The following is a 21,640-nucleotide window of genomic DNA, read 5'->3' on the forward strand; positions in this document are numbered from 1 at the left end:
TTATCAATTTAATAATTGAAGTATTAAAATGTATATAAATAATCACAATTTAAAGGGGCAATTAATGGACAAATAAATAAACATATTTAAAGGTGTTAAATTGTGTTTTTAAAAGTCAAAATAACTTTTAAATGTATAAATAAATAGACAATTGCTATAAATGTTTATTTAATGATTAACGATTAATCAAATAATAAAACGTATCTTTATAGATTATTTTTTTTAAATGTAAATGCACAATTTGAATAGCTTTTTAAAAATGCATTTGCCACTTGCTTTTCTTTTCTTTTGCTACATGCTTTTTCATGTTTGAAAATAAATCGAGCTAAAAAATGCCATTGGACAATCCACATGTGGGAGCAACCAATCAAATTAAGCTAGACCTTCTTTCGCTTGTGAATGAAACGCGCGCTGTCATTAGACAGAGACAAAACCATAGCTCATTTTAGCGGGAGTTTAAAGGGGTATGAAACCCCGCCTGTCTCAGCACTGTGTTTTCATGCCACTAGTTTGAAAAAAGTCAGGAAAGTGACTGTTTAGGTGGGAGTGTCGAGTTGCAAAAAAGGGAAGGGTTTGCATAAAAATACGAAGTTTTCGGTTAGAGCATGCACTGATTTTGATTCTGAGGCAGAACAACACCAAAGAGGCATGGGAGAAATACAGTGACTATGTTTACATGGATATCAGTAACCGAATTATTTGGCAAATCATGTTTGAGCACAAGGTGTCCATCAGTGCACATGGGTAACCAGGACACCCTAGGGCGGAGATCGATGATCAACTTTGTGGTTGTATCATCTGATCTCCCGACCGTATGTCTTGGACACTGCGGGTAAAGACAGTGGCAGAGCTGTCAACTGATCCACCACCCGGTCGTGAGTTGGATCTGCTGCAGGAGGGGAAAGCTAGACAGACCTGGCAGGCCCAAATGTATTGTGAGGGTCTTCTGGGAACATTGGCCGAACCTAAAGTCAGAGGGATTTTAACTCACCGAAAGAGCTTTGACCAAATCCATTAAGAACATTGAGACCGAGTGGTTCATGTTTCCGACTCCATTGCTGACGCATGGAGGAAGACTAAACGGTTGACCCCAAAGAGAGTTCTGGCAAACCGTCTGGTGGCTCAGGAGGGAAAGCAGTTCCACACTGAACACTGTTACATCGGAAGTGGGGAACTGTTGACCTCGACTGGGGATGTTTTCGGACGGTGGAAGGAATACTTTGAGGATCTCCTCAACCCCACTGGCATGTCTTTCATTGAGGAAGCAGAGACTGGGAATGCAGGGGTGGACTCACCATCACACAAGCTGAGGTCACTGAGGTAGTTTGCAAGCTCCGCAGTAGCAAAGCAGTGGGGGTGGATTAGACTCACCCTGTGTATCTTAGGTCTCTGGATATTGTAGGGCTGTCTTGGCTGACACGTTTCTACAATATCGCATGGAGGTCGGGGACAGTACCACTGGACTGTGCAACTGGGGTGGTGGTTCCCATTGTTAAGAAGGGGGACCGGAGGGTGATCACACACCTCAGCCTCCCTGGGAAAGTCTGCCAGGGTACTGGAGAGTAGGATCTGGCTGATGGTTGAACCTAGTACCAAAAGAAACAATGTGGTTGTTGTCCAGGCCGTGGTACACTCGACCAGCTCTATACCCTCACCTAGGTGCTTTAGGGTTCGTGGGAGTATGCCCAACCAGTCCACATGTGTTTTGTGGACTTGGAAAAAGCATTCGACCGTGTCCCTCGTAGCATTCTGTGGAGGATGCTCTGGGAGTATGGGGTCAGAGGTGCTCTGTTAAGGGCTGTCTTGTCCCTGTATGGACAGAGTAGGAATTTGGTTCGCATTGTCGGCAATAAGTCAGACTTGTTTCCAGTGCATGTTGGCCTCCGGCAGGGCTGCCCTTTGTCACCAATTCTGTTCATAATTTTTATGGACATAATTTCAAAGTTTTTACTTTTAAAGAACAGTGCCATTTTTAATTAACTTTTAAAAACTTTTTAATTTAAACAGTGACTTTTTTTTGTCTGCAAGTAGCCAAGTACAGTTAGTGTTCAACTATTATGATGTTAAAGTGGCTGACAATAATACATATTCTTAATAATAGTAATTTATTTGCCTCGTTTTTTAACTGTGCAGTGGTGTAGCTGCTTAATTATTTCTTAAGCAAAGATGCATAACGTCAATCTATACTACAAGCATTGACCACCTTCATAATCAATTTTCTGTTCTGATCTTAAGCTTAGGCAAATAACTGAGAAAGCATCAATCTGAGGCCACATTTTTAAGATGTCCTCATATAGACTTCTTACAAAATATTTTACAGTATTTAAAAATACAAAATACAAGACATTTTGATACAAAATATTAACCCATTTTTCATAAACCATATCAAATACAAATTACAAAATACTTTTTTGTATCTAAAATATGTATTTGAAATAAATACTGCCCAACCCTGCTTCTGTAAATGGTTATCAAGATAGCTTGTAGTATATCTCAAAAAATGTTAATCAACATTTGGACAGTCTGTCAGGGTTGTCCTCCAAAGCCATATCTCTTAGCTGGCAAAGAATATCTTCCTTTGAAGATAACATTCTCATGCTTCTTCCAGCTTTCGGTTGTAATAATTGGTTAGAAGTGTCATCTGAACCATATCCTCCTTTAGCTCCAGCAGAAAACTGACCCACTTCAGTACGTCGTCCTTGACCTTTTTGAACTCTCTATCAAAGATGTTTCTCTCGCTTCTTACATTTCCTCTCATTTCTATTAGCTGTTTCAGCAATCATAGGAATATTAACATATGTAAGTGTTAACAAGATAACTTTTAGTAAGTTATTAATTTAAAATAACCTTAGGCTAGCAAATTTGGAGCATTACAGGATGAGCTTATTTGTGACATGCTTCTCTGTGGCATACAAAGTGATATCCTGAGAAAATCACTGCTGCATGATCCAGAACTAACTTTAACTAAAGCCATATCAGCATGTCAGATATATGAACAGACTGAACAACACACTAAAGACCTAGCAACACTCCAAAGGACATCTGTCACTGTCCATGCGGTGCACTAGGCATTCACTGGAAAGAACAAACATTATAAACCGAAGCACACAGAAAGCAGCAAAGGCCCAACAGCCATAAGGGACTGTAACAATTGCGGTGGTGATGACCCAGGCAAAAGAAATAAGTGTCCAGCCTTTGGCCAACAGTACAATAGTTGCAAAAAGTGGAACCATTTAAAAAAATGCTGCAGGTCCACACAATCAAACCAAACAAAGCGACATTTCACAAAAACAGTCCACAATGTTGAACCACACCAGTCAAATAGCTAAGAAAGTGTATTCACAGAATTCACAGACACAATTCTGACCAATGATGATCTTTTCGAGAATGAAGTAGGTAAACTTTCACATACTCCATAAAGCTCGATCCTAGTGTACTTCCAGCTGTTCGTCCTGCAAGACGCATTCCAGTCGCGATGCAGGATAAGTTCAACGAATGACAGATTAATGTCATCACACCAGTTACAGAACCAACTGACTGGGTGTCTTCCATGGTGGCGGCTCACAAAAAAGACTCCAATAGCATCCGAAACGGTATAGATCCAAGAGATCTGAATATGGCAATACAACAACCCCACCACCCAATGAGAACAGTAGAAGAAGTTGCAACACAGATGTCAAATTCTGTTGTTTTTTCAGTGCTTGATGCAAAGAGTTCTGTCTGGCAGATATCTTTAGATCACAAATCATCACTGCTAACAACATTCAGCACCCCATTTGGCCGATATAGATTTCTCAGAATGCCATTAGGCATTAATTCAGCAAGTGAGGTTTTCCAGCGCTCATTGGAGCAAATTTTCACTGGATACCCTAGCACTGTGATTGTTAATGATATACTAGTTGACGAACGCACAATACAGGAACACGATGACAACCTGGAGAAGCTAGACAAGTCAATCTTAGAGTCAATCCACAAAGTGCAAATTCAGGCTGACGGAGGTGAGCTACGTAGGCCATATTTTCAGCAGCAACGGTTTACATGCAGATCCTTTCAAAATCAAAGCCATCACTGAAATGCCAGTACCCGCTAATGCCACTGCTCTCATGCGATTTCTCGGCATGATTAATTACATGGAAGGTTTATTCCAAACCTCAGTGACAAATCTGCACCCCTCCACCAGCTGACACACAAAGACACAACATGGTGTTGGTTGTAGCAGCACTAGCAGTTGGTTTTAACACCTTAAAGAACTGCCTCACATGCCCTCCTGTCTTGTCATATTACAACGTTGACAACCCTGTTACCTTAACATGCGACTCATCACTAGACAACAAGCCCATAGCTTATGCTTCACGGGTTCTCACAGATACTGAACAGCGCTATGCGCAAATTGATAAGGAACTCCTCGCTGTGGTATTTGCTTGCACCAAGTTTAATGATTACATCTATGGCAAACCCGTAACTATTGAAACTGACCAATTGACAATCACCAAACGTCCAAATCCACAGGACTCCTGCCAGACTCTAAAGAATGCTGTTATAGCTCCAACGGTACAACATCTCCCTTGTGTACAAAAAAGCAAAGCACATGTACATAGCGGACACTCTGTCAAGAGCCCTGGAAACATCTGCACATGAGCATCCAGAGGACAAACACACATTTGAGGTAATGAACGTTTGCAACATCTCATCATCACGCCTGGATGAACTTAAACTCCACACAACAAGTGACTCCACAGTTGCTTGCAAACACAATTAAACAAGGATGGCCAAACAAACTACTAAGTCTTCCACCAGCACTGTGGCCACTTTACCCATACAGACACGAACTGATCACTGATGACTATAGGGGTCACCCTGGAGCTGAAGCCACCAAACAACGCGTACCTGGCATTTTTTTCTTGCCAACTATGACAAAAGACATTGATGCTTACACCACATCCTGTGCCATGTGCAATAGTACCAGACCCCACCAGCAAAAAGAACCTATGAAACTGCATACCGTTCCAAGCCTGCCATGGTCAACCATAGCAGCCGATATATTTGAATGGAACAATCATCCATACCTGGTTCTTGTCGACTCTTATTCAGGCTGGTACAAGATCAATCAGTTACGAGACATGACCTCAACATTCGTCATTACAAAAGCTGAAGAGACATTTCTCAGTCCATGGGTCACCTCAAACCCTCTTCACAGATAATGGTCGAGAGTTTGTGAGCAGTGAATTCAATGATTTGCTTTGGCCTGGGACTTTACTCATAAAACCAGTAGTCCAAACTATCCTCAATCTAATGGCCTAGCAGAATGCACTGTTTGTAATGCCAAAAAGCTCATGGAAAAATCAAAAAGAGATGGTACGGACATCCATCTCAACCTGTTGAATCTGAGAAATATTCCAAGAGATTCAAAACTAGACTCCCCAGCTCAGAGACTAATGTGCAGACTAACCCGTTCCACCCTACCACTTCACAGTTCTTTATTGAAACCCTCTCCCCTTGCATCCAATGACATTCATGCACAACAAAAAAAAGGATAAGTCAGAAACGCAGTTATGACAAATCATCTAAACAACTAAACATGCTCTCAAAAGGACAAACAGTGAGAATGCAAACCCCTCATAGATGTGATAGCAAAGCAGTTGTGAGGGAAATCTTGAACCAAGATCTTACATAGTTCAGTCAGGAGGAAAGGAAAATATAGGAGAAAACGCAGATATCTCCTATCAGTGAAAGAGCCAGAACCACATTAGCTTGATGATGATGGGTACCAACTACCTGAAGATCCAGCCAAGAGCAATATTACACTCCCAGTCTGGACGCACCATACCAATCTATATTCAAATCCCCTGTAAATTCCCTATTTTCAGCAAAAGGAAAGAAAAGAAAATACACATTTTTACCCAACTCCCTTGTCCACAAAAACAATTTAAAAAAGAAGGTACAAAATAAAATGGCGTCAAGCTCCCTACTTAAATACTTACAATCAGCGAACAAATTAAAAAAGGGCAAAACAGCAAAGTAGTCAATTAACACGCAGAGGTCAGATGTTCAATGACTACAAAGCAAGAACTAATGCACTAAATACTGTCACAGATTTTCCTCAGACACATACACAAACTATAATTCAACAAATCTACCTAACAAACACACAATTTCTTTCTATGACCTTGAACAAACCACTACCAACCACAAGTGAGCTCAAACAGCTAAACAGGAAGTGACAAAGGAAGAATTTAAAGGCAGCCAGGAGTCAGCTGATTAGGCAGGGTGTGGCATCAATTGGAGCAGGGGCAGGACCAAACAAAGGAGCAAGTAGCTGCTTCCTGCAGAGAGAACAAATACACAGAACACTACTAAAAATAAAAAGAGAAGAATTAATACATAAAGGGACATAACAAAGGTGCACATCAAATATTTGACCCAGAGTCAAATAAATGAATTGAGTTGGGTTCGGATCTTGTTTGATCGCATCGATGTCGATACGGTACAGTACATCACCCAATATGTACTTCCAATTCCGTTCAAATGTGCACATGCTTTCCCTTCACACACTAGTGGAGACGCAGGGGATCACAGGACTAATCATGATGTGAAGATGACGATCACTGACAGATGGATATTCAGCTGCGGGGAATAAAAGGTAAAAGTTCATTTTCACAACAATACCACAGTATTATAGCCAACCTAGTGCTGTGTTTGTTCCTGTAATTTTTTTTATTTTTGATACAATAACCTATGCTGCAGCACGGAATTCGTCAGCCGTTTGCTATTGAAGGAGCAGGATAGACTTTGTCAGATTTTGACAGGGACTTTGTCAGTAACTTTTACAGTTCATATGGAACTGTCATTTTCCTTCAAGTTTTTTCCTTGCCGCTGTTGCTACTGGCTTGCATAGTTAAAGACTTGTAGACCTGTACATCGATGGATTACTCTTCAGTGTTTGGACTCTCAGCAGTGAATATTAAACCACACTGAACTGAACTAATCTAAACTGGACTGAACTTAAACTCTAAAAACTGAACTACAGTTTCACTATAATCTTCTATTTGAAGCTGCTTTGACACAATCTACATTGTAAAAGCGCTATATAAATAAAGATGAATTGAACTGAATTGAATATGGACCAGTTTCTTCTTCCTCTGGATCATAACATGTAAGTGTAATTAAATTTGTTGCCTCGTTTTGTGTAATTTGCAAAATGTGTTTAATTGTGTGTTATAAGTTGTAATCACCCCACGTGGCTTGTAATCATGCATCTATTATAGATCAGTGCTTGTACTGTATGTCTCAGGTTAAAACTGTATGGGGCGATTCACATATTGCATCCAAAACCATGTTAAAAACGTGACGCTTGCTTCTTCCTGTACCGATTTTAAGTGCGTTTCTGAACTGGCGATCCTCTGCTCTTTGCCTTTGCTATGGCCACCATCAGCCATTCCGACACACACGTGGTGCGGTGGGCCCACACGGAATCTGCGCATGCAGAAATCCGCAGATTTTTAGCCCATAATTGAGTCTATGTATTTACTTGTGTAAATGTGTGTAAATTTACATTTATTCAGTTTTCAGTAAATATTATTGACTAATATGAAATGTTCATGTGATTTATTCACAATACGATTTGTAAAGTAAAATTTTCTGTCTTTTAGGAGATGTATTACATGAGAGACTTGCTTTGTTTACCAATGTATAAGTGGATGTAATAGGATTTGCATTCTAAACATTAATAGTTAAAAACGTATTGTTTTTATTTCATGTATTAAGTTTTTAGTTACAATACTCCCAAAATCATTCCACATAAATCCTCAGATTATCTACAAAATTCTGCGCAGAAATAGCAAAAAAGAAAAAATATATATACAGATTCTGTCTGGCCCTAGTGATCGGTCATCATGACTGCCGCAATTTTGAGCCCCCAAAGTGTCTGGCCTGACGGCTTTGTTTTCAACTGCGCCCCCGCCTGCGCTTAGCTAATCTCGTTGATCACCGGCTGCAGCAGTGCTTCATGTCGACCGCACCTATTGAGTCTCACAGCTTGGCATGTCTGTTTTGTGCGCTCATGAACAATTAAGAAGCAGGGTCTTCTCATAGGATATGAAAACTCCGCTATGAATAATAATGAGAAACCGACGCCTCATCAATCCACTTGCAGTTTTGCTCTACGTCACCAATTTTGGTCCCGCCCCAATAATTATTTTAAACCCCAAAGATTAAATTAGCTGACAAAAGCTGAAAATGATCCAGTTTTCCCTTACAATTAAACCAAAAACAGCTGCTAACGTTGTCCTAAATCATGCTCAACACACACAAATCAGTTAAAATCTCAAAAAAAGTACTACAAGTGTCTTGAACCTTTAAGAGCATCACTCTTACTGGTGCAGTCAAGAAAGGCGCCTCCGGCAGAGGGCACACAGACCAAGTGGACTGGCTGGACCAGCTGGGGGAACTTTGGCTGACCTCACTGCTTAGCTTACACCATGGCTTACACACATGACTCTGTAGGCATGTAGGCATGATAATGTAGGCACACTATGCATGCATGACTATAAAACTGCCTAAATGTTGATTCATGTTTTTTAATATACTCGGAACGGTTATAAATTTGTTCGCCTAAGACATGAACTCTTTGTTTAACCGACAAGCAGGAGTTTTGAACGTATGATTTTACCATATACTACAGCTGGTCCTTAATGACCCATAACCTGTTTTAAACTACTATGTGTATCAGCAAAGTACTATGTGAAAATCCCTAGTTATGCATGAGGGGTATGATCTACCTACTATGTGTATGAGCACATTCCTAGACGTAGATCTATATCTAGCTGAGGGGTATAAAAAGCTGAAACATACAGATCAGCTTTGCGCTTCTGACTTCTCTATACTGAATGTCGTAGACCCTTTATCCTCAATGGAGGATAAAGTAAAGGATTTTGTTTTCTGTTATTTGTATTTTGTTTATTCTACTTTTTCACTAGATTTTATTTTATTAATAAACGTATATTTTATTAATTTTCTTCACGGGAGTGGACATTGGCTTCATTCGCAGGACCCATCAAGTTACCTTGTGTGGTAAAGTATGAATCTGATTTATTCCTTGAACAACATTACAAAAGATGGTCCTTTAACTAAACTCTAGCTAAGAAATATAACCAAGAGAGGATTCTGATTTCTTTATTTAATTAGGATTTTAGATAAAGACAGTCCAGCACAGTATGGATGTTTCCCAGAACTGAGTTGCAGCTGTAAGGGCACCCACTGTGTAAAACATATGGTGGATAAGTTGGCAGTTCATTCCGCTGTGGTGACCCCAGATGGATAAAGGGACTGCGCTGAAGGAAAATGAAGGAATGATTGAAATAGTATAATGAATAGTATAATATATAAAATAGAGAAGACCAAGACCAAATATCACTTTAAACTATGCAAATGTTAACAAGTCACTTTTTAAAAAAACTTTTAAGGTTAAAAGTTGTTTGAAGAAAGATAAATATCCCATGATGCAATTCAAAAAGCATAAAAAATTTGGAAAAATAAAAAACAAAAACATTCACAAAATATGGGAAACTGCTAATTTACGCATATGTTTTACAGTGTACACTTCTACAACGCAGTGTTGGGAAATATATTATAATCTTAACTCACTTCAAAAGTAACTAAATGTGTTGCTTAGCTACTTTTTAAAGAAAGTATTGTGAAAGTGTGTGTTAAGTTTGCTTTTTTAAAAAGAGTAGATAGGCTTAAAATTGTAAAATATTACTGTTTTTTTTTTACCCAACACTCAACGTCAATAGAAATGAACTTGTGATTGCATCATTGAAAATGCATGTTAATACCTTGGACTGACCAGTTGTGATCGAGTCACTGAAAGGAACCAGGGAATATTTATTGCAATTTATAACAGTGAGAGTTTCAGGCTCCCTGGTGAGAGGTGTCTTTCATCCTGCTGAAAGCAGACGACCGAGTCTGAGTAACATTACACCTCACAAACAATTTCACAGAGCTTCACACCCCTTCCTAGCCAAACTGTCTGATGGGACAGTTCACACCTTTACATGTTTATTTTTTATTATTAAAACTAATAAATTATTTATATATTCGTTGGCGTTTCTGTGTGGAGAAGGTCAGTTGGCATTTCTGTGTGGAGTTTGCATGTTCTCCCTGCGTTTGCGTGGGTTTCCTCCAGGTGCTCCGGTTTCCCCCACAGTCCAAAGACATGCGGTACAGGTGAATTGGGTAGGCTAAATTGTCCGTAGTGTATGAGTTTAAATTAGTGTGTATGGTTGTTTCCCAGAGATGGGTTGCGGCTGGAAGGGCATCCGCTGCGTAAAAACGTGATGGATAAGTTGGCGGTTCATTCCGCTGTGGCGACCCTGGATTAATAAAGGGACTAAGCCGAAAAGAAAATGAATAAATGAATATATAGGGTGTCACGGTGGCGCAGTGGATAGCACGCAGCAAGAAGGTCGCTGGTTCGAGCCCCAGCTGGGTCAGTTGACATTTCTGTGTGGATTTTGCATGTTCTCCCCATGTTTGGGTTCCCCCACAGTCCAAAAACATGTGATATAGGTGAATTTAATAAACTAAGTTGGCCATAGTGTATGTGTGTGTAAATGCAAGAGTGTGTGAGTGTTTCCCGGTGTTGGGTTGCAACTGGAAGGGAATCTGCTGCAAAAAAATATGCTGGATAAGTTGCCGGTTCATTCCGCTGTGGTGACCCCAGATTAATAAAAGGACTAAGCTGAAAAGAAAAAGAATGAATGAAATTGGCGGTTCATTCCGCTGTGGCAGCCCCCCTGATTAATAAAGCGACTAAGCCGAAAAGAAAATTAATGAATGAATATTTTTACCTTTCTTTGGTAAAAAAGTCCATTAAAAGTCTTTCAAGAGATTGAGAGGAGCTTGAGGGACTTTCTAAGACATGTGATTATCATTGAATATTTCTTTATAGATACTATTTTATGTCTCTCTCAATTAAATTATAATAAATCCTATTTTATGGCATGATTACAGTTTCTCATCACTGCAGTGATTCTTATTAGAAGCAATATGAATGTGTTCAGCTAAATAAACAAAAGGTCGTACACATTTTATTAGAAAATAGTGAATTAATATTAAGCATAAATTCATATTATTAGTTGATTCTTGATAGACTCACAGAGTAGATGACGGCACTATTAAAACTATATTTTAATGTGAAATAATGCATTTATTTTAAAAATAGTAAAAGTAATAAATAAATATTTAAATATTATATCTAATGGGAAAAATGGGTTAAACTAATTATATATACTTTAAATAATCATATTAAAAAGAATAATAAGAAATAAGAATTCTACATAAAGAATATAATAAAATCTACAAAAATATTACTTAACCAAATATTACATTGCTTTTTGGTTATAAATATAAACATTTTTAGATTTATATACATAAAGTTATATTTCAGGGCTTCAGTCACGTTTAACACAACTGTTATTCTCCTTTCCCTCTATTATGTTGCCAGATCCTCTCAAATTTAGCGAAATATCGATCACTGTTGTACTGGAGAAACTACACAACACGGCATAACAGTAATATGGAAGAAATGACAAACGTTTTTTAAGAAACATATTTAAAATAAAACATTAAAAACATTGTAATAAAAACAAAATTGTAACGTTAGAACCTACTTGAGATTTTCAAGCGGACTTGGCAACATGGGCTATGGTTCCGCCCCACGGTGATAAAAACTCATGTGGAGCTTGTTGAACGTTATTAGTAGTTAGCTAGATAGTGCAGAGCTGCAGATTCTAATACATTCCTAGTAAACAGAGGAGTATTGCATTCACGAATGTACAGTAAGTAAGCCGTTTCTTTAGTTTAATGTTTGTGTACTTAATGTGGTGTTGTTGACTACAACCTCATGTTGATGTTTTTGCTGCTTGTTCGAAAATTTTACGGAATGTTTATTTTTTTCGTCGATCCGTCGGAGAATCAGGCAAGCCTGGTCATTTACAACATTTTAAAACGTTTTCGACTAGAAATTACACACATTGCTGTAAAAGCTACAGTTTCCTGTACGTCTATGGTTTCGTTTTGATCTTCAGCTTTATTTTGTTCATATGGTAAGTGGAAAAAAACGCATTGCGTGTGATGGGTTCGCAACATTGTTTATGTTAAGTACCATGGTTGTATAGACCCTTTTCACCGCGGAATTGAATACAGGAAGCGCCCTCCGAAGCAATGTTTCGCTTTTTCCGGTTTCGCTAGCAGTCGCAGAATCATGACAGCCTCGGGACATTGGATGACATTTTCCTTGTCAACTTTGCCGTAATTTGGACAAGAACACGTTGTTCGCTTGGTTAATGTGTAAAATGACGTAGCCTAAATAAATCAGCATTTAAAAGGAATTTGTGCAGAAAAGGTGTCTTTCAACGTTACAACTTTTGCAACGTTAGGTTACAGTAAGGTGCGCAGCCTACAGCATAAGATCTGCTAACTCAAGCCATTCATTAGCAAAAATAACTACTAAACATCCAGCAGGATTAGTTTTATGTTAGTAGTTGTCCGTAAGCTGTGCTATCCCGTAGGGCTGTGACGGTAACGGATTTTCTGTTACCGCAGTGATGAAGCAAGAAATCATGCGGTATGTCGGTTAACCGCGCATTATATATATATATATATATATATATATATATATATATATATATATATATATATATATATATATATATATAAAACCCGTTATATATTGGATACATTTTTTTATAAACTTCTTTACACACAATTATTATATGCTATAACCTACTTTAAATAAGTCAAAATATATGCGATTGTTGAATATCACTGCACATGAGCGGACTCTGGCATATAACTTGAAACAAAGGACATTCATTCCGTCTAAATTTCACCCATGATTTCCTCTGTCCTTTGTCTTTTCGTGGAAATTGAGGTAAGGATGTCAATTTTTTTTTAAGCTGGAGCAGCCGGGCATGCTGCAATAACAGCGACGAGACGACTCTGCCATTCTGTCTTACTCCGTTGCTTTGGAACCGAATGTTGTGATACGTCGTTTCGCTTGCCGGAACCAGGAAGTGTGAAAAAGGCCTATTATAGTTAGTGTTGCAAAAGATACCTGTTACCACAATGGTTTTACTACACTTTATTCATTTACTGATAAAGCGTTAGCTTATTTTGGCTGTGTTAATGCCATTTTTTTAAGTTTCAGAATTTTGTTATTTCAACATTTTATTTATGTTCCTTAATTGACTTGAAATACGCTCGTTTTTTGATTGTTTTAGAACTTCCGTTTCAGTTACCTATGGGAGAATTGACTTGGAATGATAAACGGCCAAACTACTTACTCTACAAACAAATGTATGCATGACTATATGGACAAAGCAGGATAATATTAAAATCACAAAATTTGTGTACACGTTTATCCTATAAATCATGTGAGAGCATTTGCTATATGGAAAAAAAAATAGTGGAAAATGTTTTTTATGGAAAAACTTTCGTGGCATTATTTAAAGCAGGGATCCTCTGATCTTGCACTGTGGGGCCAATGCTCTGCAGAGTATGGCTCTAACCCTAAACAATTTTTCAACTGCGACTTATTTAAAAAATATATATAAATTGAATTTTTTTTTTTATCTCAAATGATCTTGAAGACAGTAGCCATGTTTCCGTCCAAAAACTTGAATTAAATGTATGCTCAAAACAAATATCGCACAAAAGGCGTGCGAATAAAGAAGCGTTTTCATCCAGTCAAAGTGAACAAAATCATCGCTTCCTGATTAACTGGCACCAAATATCAAAAGTAAAAACAGAATTTACTGCAGTAGGAGAAGCTGCGTGAATTTTTTTTTGTCTTCATTTAATAGACTACTAGTATCTCAGAGGACGATGCCGATGTGCAATGAACGGTTGTGGCGTTTGAAGTCGTGAGACGGGGAGCACGGATGCTCTTGGCGGTCCTGAAGATAATTAACAATATAATAACACAAATACTGAAATGGCTAAGGTGTTTTAGAATGTAATACATCTGAAATGTTGTTTTGGTCAATGTGCTCAGTCTGCTGGTTTGTCCATTCACACACATTTTTATCATCACGTGATCTCTTATAACGTTTTTTTTATTTGCATACTGGAATATTTTTCAGTAAAAGCGTTCCCATCGTAGTTTATGCACATCTTATCAAATAAAAAGTTTATCCTACTTGATGTGCCTAAATTTTAAAAATGCGCATCTTGATGTTTCCATCAACTGATTTTTAATGTGCATGTCCAAAATACGGATAAAAATAGGTGGGTGGAAACCTAGCTAATGATTAGCATGCTCAGATGTGTTTGTTTGGGGTTAAGGCTGATTTATACTTCTGCGTCAAGCGCACACGTATGCTCCGACGCAGCCTTTGCGTGGTCGTACAGCCTTCACTGTTTTGCTTTAAATCAAATTGTAATTACCTTGTGATTTAAAGTTGTTGCACGTCTGCCGGTTTCTGCCTTAAACTGAGTCAGTTTAAGCCACTTGTACATAAAAAAATCGTTCAGAAAAAACAAAACACCCGCGAAGAAACTCGACACAGAGGAACATAACCTCACTGCCTACTAGCGTTTCGTAAGTTATTGCAGAGCAACACAAACAGCGCGCAGAAGTATAAATGCATGGCAACGCGCAAGACATGTGCCGGGGGTCAAGCTGATCACTCGACACAGAAGTATAAACCTGGTTTTAGAGCTAAACTCTGCAGGAGAATAAATCTTGTGAGCTGGATTTAAGAATCCCTGATGTAAGGCTTACAATTCTGAAACCTTACATTTTAGATGGAAATGTTCAGGGCACATCATGTTCCTAATTATCATTGAGCCAACACTAGCAATGGTGTTGGTTTCTTTTGTTTGAAGTGCAGTGGACATCAGAAGGTTTTGAGGGGGGAGGGGCCTGTGAGGCGTGAACAGATAAGGACAGAAATTCCTTAATCTCTGTTCTGTTAACAGCTGGATTTAAATAAATTTTTGTTAATCTCCTGTGAAGCATTGTTAAATTCATGTGTTAATGGATAAACCATTTTGACGTTATTTACATTTGTAAACTTCAGTGGTAGTCCAACACGTTTTAGTAGGTGATTTCAGATGTAGTTGGAAACTTGCTGCGGAGGCCTCTTTCATTTGGAAACACCGGTGCTCCATGTCAGTATGAATGGAGCAAAACAGAGACGTCTCAAAATCTAAATTTCCTTCCTTTTTTGCATCAAGCCCCTATAAACCTACAACAGAAGAAAATCATCACTGTGTCTGTCACTCGGTACTTCCTGCCGCCTTGCTACTTCAGCAGTGAGTGATCCTGGGCTTTGAACAATATAGAAAATAAAAGGAAAGCTTATCAATCATCTTTTTTTCTTATACATTGTAGCTCCTCCATTGCTAGATTAGATTGTCTTAACACATGATGCAACACTGCAGCATGTGATTTTTATTATTATTTTTTTTCATGTTAATAAGATTTCACACAAAGTTTCTGTTTTAGAAACGTTTTTTATTTTTGTCGCGTCACGGCTGGAATAATTATATATAAATTTATCATATTACATGCTTACCTTTGTGTAAACATGATTGCAATGCAGAGAATGTTCACAGAGCTATAGAGCACATCTTTCCTGAAATCTTATAAATAGATAAAAAAAAAAAGTCACAGTCTTTTCATTAGGCTACTTTCTATATTGCAATAGTGGTACTTTTGAAACAAGGTGTACTTAAAAAAAAAAAAAAAAAAAAAAAAACAATTTATTTATTTAGATTAGTCTTAGTTCTTGTCTGATCACATAATGGCACACCCTAACCTCTGACATGTGGGTGAGGGAACATAATAGAAAGAGTGCCTTACCCTATGCCAAAAAAGGTGATAACTTTAATCTATGCAACAAGGGCTATGTGATTATTTGAAATGGAATCACAATTTGAAATGTTGAGATTTAGTTAATCGCAAGAGGCAGTGATAAGAAATATATATGTATTATTTAATTTCCTCCACACCAGAGCAAATGTGTGACTGCTGTCTGTGTGTTACAGTCTTAAGTCTGATTTATACTTCTGTGTGAAGTGCACACGTATGCTGCAGTGCAGCCATTGCACTGTTGCCTAGCCCTCGCTGATGTTGACATGCACCTCTTTAAAAAAATCAAACTACACATCGCAACAACGCGCAACGCAAGCTCTGTGATTGGTCGACTTGGTAGCACTGATAAGTGCGACCGAACCGTGCAAACTTGTTGGAGTGAGTGTTTACAAGTGTGGAGTCTCGTGAAGCTCAAGATCAGGGGTCACTAATCTCGTTCCTGGAGGTCCAGTGCCCTGCAGGGTTTAGCTCCAACTTGCCTCAACACACCTGCCTGGGTGTTTCAAGTGTACCTAGTAAGACCTTGATTAACTTGTTCAAGTGTGTTTGATTAGGGTTGAAGCTAAAATCTGCATGACACCGGACCTCCAGGAGCAAGTTTGGTGATCCCTGCTCTAGATGGAAACTGTTGTTTTGTGTTTACCTTATGAATAATGTTGTTGAACGTCCGCTGGTTTCTGCCTCTAAATTAGCAAGTTTTAGCTACTTGTACATTTGAGGTAGTGTTCAGAAAAAATTAAACTCAACACAGAGGAACATAACCTACTGCCAGCTAATGTTTTGTAAGTGTTATTGCAGAGCAACACAAACAGAACGCAGAAGTATAAATGTATGGCTATGCGCAAGGCAGGTTTATATCAGCATAAATCAGCTTTTACTAGCCAATTAAGTTGGCACACTTTTGTTCTGCCCAATCAGAATTGCACAATTGAACTATGTGGAACACCCCTAATAAAAAAAAAGAAAACAAACAGGAAAATGTAAACAAGTGGGATAATGACATCTGCTGCTTCAGAAGCATTAATGGACATCAATATCAAAGAAAAACAGCGTTGTAATATGACAATATTTTGGTATCAAAATCACAGACGCAGAACGAAAAAAGGTCATCTGTAAAAGCTGTCGCAGAATTGTTGCCACGATTATTGAGCTGAAGCTTGACTACAAAATGAAATCGCAATAGCTGTCAAAAAAAAATCACAATTAGATATCTTCCCCAAATTGCACAGCCCTATATGCAACCTTAAAATATTTTTGTGAGCATTTGTGTGAGTACACAAGATCAGTCAATCCATCAGTAGATTGCACGCATGTCAGCTCATCTGTTTAAGTGTAACGTCACACGAAGCGGGGTCCAAGTGCTCTATCAAACTGTATGGGGAGACTCAACAAATCGTAATAATAAACGTCTACAAGGCGATGTAATTTTTTCAAAAATCTCAATTGCTATATATATATATATATCTCCAATGCTCAGAAAATGATAAATTTTTTTTATTTAAAAAAAAAAATAAATATATATATATATATATATATATATATATATATATATATATATATATATATATATATATATATATATATATATATATATATATATATATATATATATATAATTTTTATTTTTTTTTATTTTTTTTTTATGAGTTGTTAAAATATTGGTGTCTGTGATACAGCAGGTCTAGAGACTGTTGTGTACACTAGGCATGTGCCGGTATCACATTTTCATGCTGCGATTAATTGATAGAGCTTTTATCACGGTATACGGTATTATCACGATATTGTAATTTTGCTAGAGAAACAGGTAAAAAAACACAAAAAAACTTCAGTTTCATCAACTTAGTAACTTTAATAACTTTTTAATGAACTAAAAGTACTTCAAACATTTAAATACAAATAAATATAAATAAAACAATACACAATATAAAAGTAAACTTGAGCAATTATATCAAAGTGAATGTGCAAAGGGAGACTGTCTTCGATCAGCAATCGTGGAATGAACTGCCAACTATTCCAGCATGTTTTATGCAGCAGATGCCTTTCCAGCCACAACCCAATATTGGAAATCACCCATACACACTCATTAACACACATTCATACACTACAGCCAATTTAGCTTATTCAATACACTATTCACTCAGCCTATATTCAATAATAAACATAACAAAAACTGCCTGCTAATGCATGGGTAAATCTTCAAAGGAAACAGTGTTACATTTTAACCTCTTTCACCTCATCCTGCTTGCTGTTTCACTATCTAAACAATGAAAACATAATATAAGTCAAATTTGTTTCATTTTGATATTATGATTAACAGACACCAAACAGCCTCGTGTAGCTGCATATTTTTATGAGCATCATCTTCACACTGCATATTTATAACAAAACAGGGCTTAAATATAACTGTCTCCTTTCATTTCTATTGAAAAGAATTAACTTTACCCTGTCTCTTTTGCAGAATATCAGTTTTAATAACCAATAATGGCCATTATAACAGTATAACGTACATTAAATTTAAACGATAAAGGTTAGCAATCAGTCAATGTGCAGAATCAGTGTATGTGGTTACATAAATTAATATATTAGCTTATCTTTGCACTCAGCCAAAACAGTTAACTGAGAACAAGTGATTCAAAAGACATAAGAATTGTTAGATAGAGACAACAAGATGAATTCAATATCACGTTTAACAACTATAGTGAGATGAGATCATCCAGCAGATGAACTGTCTGACATGCACTATACACTCAACTGGGGTTTATGCTCACCCGCTGAACTAGTGGCTGCAGCTCTGGGCAGAGAGTGTGTGGTCACGTGATTTGCGTTTTTAGCCGTGTACTAGAATGAACAGAGAACTTTTCAGAACCGCTAAATGAAACGCCGGTGTATTTCCCGCGATTTCTCTGCGCCTCCCTTGCGTTTCTTCTCTCTGACTCTCGACTATTTTGACAAATACACACAGACGACGCACGCTCACACGGAGTCCAAAATAGGAGTTTGTGATTGGGCCAGCCCAATGTCAATACCGAAAGAAGCCAATGGGCTGCAGTGTCACATGGGCCGGCCCGGTCTGTCTGTCCGGGAAAAAAAGCATCTACTTTCAGAGAGTCACAGATCACAGCAGCGTCAATCAATTAGGCAGAAAAAAACGATAGGCTGCTAAGCCTTTTATGGGCCGATCAAATCATAAGACGATGATCAGCCCGGCCCAAAAAGTACGTCGGCCCACCGGGAAAGTGCCCAGTCTGCCAGATGGCAAGTCCGCCCATGCGTGTGAGGACACTGCATGCACACAGGGCTTCTACATGTGGGGATTGTTTACATCAGAGTGCGCATCAGTTCTGCGCAGCATATACGCAGTGTTTCTTCAAGCGGTTGATGGAAAATAAGCTAAGGCGCGTTCCAAAAATATAAATTCGGATCTATTATTTTTTACGGTATTTTGAAGTGCCCGCGATAACAATATCGTGCATATTCATTACCGTGATTTATCGCATTACCGAATACCGGCACAAGCCTAGTGTACACCATTATTTGATATAAAATTCACTTTAATGTGTGATATGACTAAAGTGGTCATAAACAAACATTTTCTCAGTTCAAATGAGGAGCAGCTTGGACCTGGAAACCGTATTCCATACGTCACGATTTAACAAGCGAATAGAGCAGGGATGTCAAACTCAGTTCCTGAAGGGCTACAGCCCTACACGGTTTAGTTCCAACCCTGCAAGCACACTTGTCCGTAGGTCAAACAAGCATAAAGGACTTAATTAGGGCGTTCAGGTGTGTTAAATTGGAGTTGGAACTAAACTGAGCAAAGCTGCGGCCCTCCATAAACTCCCTTCACACCCGCGAGCGTGAACTAATGACCTTCATGGCCAATCACAGTCATTTCTGTTGAGCAAAGTGGCCAACTAATATTGTCTGTTGTTGTTGTAATGCTCCAGTTCACAAAGACATATGGCTGAACTCAATAGACCAGGGTGACCAAACTTGGTCCTGGAGGGCTAATGTCCTGCAGAGTTTGGTTCCAACCACACACTTGAACCAGCTAATCAAGCACTTTCTAGGTATACTAGAAACTTTCAGGCAGGTGTTGAAGGAAAATGGAGCTAAACTATGCAGGACACTGGCCCTCCAGGGCCAAGTTATTGCACCCCTGCAATGGACTGAGTGGCCATATGAATTTTCTGTTAGAGGTCGATGATTGACAGTGCTGTGGAAAATTGTCCTAATTCTTTACCAGTTAAACTCCACGGACGTTATCGACTTTCGCTTTAAGATTTAAAGGGCTAGCATTGCACCAGACCCCCATAAGTGGTTACGTTTGAAAGTGTAGAATCTATATTTTATGCACATATGCATCACTTTCATGTTTTTCATATGGTTCATATATGACACGTACAAATTATAGCTCAAATGAAAGCTCTTGCCGGTGCTCATACGGTTCTAGCATTCTTTTTACTGAATTATATTCTCGTATCAAACAGTTGTCGAATGAATCGCAGTGTTCTATTGCGCAGAAGTGAGAACAATACATTTATGATCAATAAGCAGCCCCAGATAGCACAGACAGCTGTCATCTCTTACCTTATACTGTGTGCAGTAAAGTAATACTTTTATATGTCTGACGTGGTCCAAACACAGTGAATTATGTTTGCTTAAAAGAATAGTGAAATATGAAAACAATAATCGGTCCCTGTGACTTGTATAGCACCTCTCATCAGTTGGAATACAATAACTTTTGCATAGATTATAGTAGACATTTTTCTTATGATTACAGACATGTGCAGGAACCACCAAAATTAATTCCAGCAAGCTAGACCACACAGAACCTAAAAGGTACACTTTTAAATTTGAGTTTATAAAGAAAAAAAAAAAAAGCGCTTTTTTTATTTATTTATTTATTTATTTTTTTGTTTTTTAGGTGTTTATTATAACACAGACAACATATACAGTTATTCAACACTTTCAATTGTGTTTTATGAAAATTAAAAGGGTTTTCTTTAAAATGATACCAAATATTTGCATTTACCCCTCTGCATGTGGATTTGGGAAGCTTTTAAATTTGGGTAGGCAAGTGCCAAAATAGCACTAGAGTTTAACTGGTAAAATTATTTTCTAAGTTCATAAAAAAAGTCGTCTTGATTGCCCAGGCAAAAGCCTTTATTGTTACAAGCAGCATGCAACAATAGAGGCAATCTGGCCATTCATCTGACTGGTCAGAGTTTTACGCACTGCTTTATACACCCCCAACCCTCACCCCCCTTTATAGTTTGACATCTCGTTTATTATTTCTAAAAAATCCTCCTAATAATCGTTCGGTTAAAATTATCATGCGATCGGTTCAGTTTGATATCTTTGTGCATCATGGTGCATTGACGATGCTTTCCATACACAATTTTATATTTGACTTCACAACACAACATTCTTGACTTTAAAATGTATAAATATAGCCTATTTATATATTTGTAATACAAATTTGTCCTTTAAAACAAGCAGTCAGATATATGAACTGTACCTTTTAAAAATTCAAATACAGGGACAGAACAACATGAGCGTGTATATAGCAAATAAACAAATGTCAATATCTCGCTCAATTTTTTTTTTTAAGCATCGTCGAGCAAGTTCTTACACTCCTATGATTGGTCACGCGATCAACAGAAATGGCTGCAATTGGCTCTAACACTCTGGCACAGTGTGTTAGAGCCAACCAAGCTTGTGTCTGTATCCAGAAGTATTGCTGTAACAGACAAGCAGAGA

The 21,640-nt window shown here is 38.0% G+C and overlaps 1 protein-coding gene across 1 annotated transcript in view; it reads left to right on the forward strand.

The window, feature by feature from the left end:
- Nucleotides 1-11,749: 11,749 nt before the first annotated feature.
- si:ch211-106e7.2 (uncharacterized) overlaps nt 11,750-21,640 on the forward strand; it is a 35,363-nt gene continuing 25,472 nt past the window's right edge. Inside the window, exon 1 of the mRNA XM_056451880.1 lies at nt 11,750-11,837. The gene's annotated coding sequence lies outside the window, so the exon portion shown is untranslated. The remainder of the gene's footprint in view (nt 11,838-21,640) is intronic.

The sequence above is a fragment of the Danio aesculapii genome, chromosome 25 (genome assembly GCF_903798145.1).
Source record: "Danio aesculapii chromosome 25, fDanAes4.1, whole genome shotgun sequence".
Taxonomy (NCBI): Eukaryota; Metazoa; Chordata; class Actinopteri; order Cypriniformes; family Danionidae; genus Danio; species Danio aesculapii.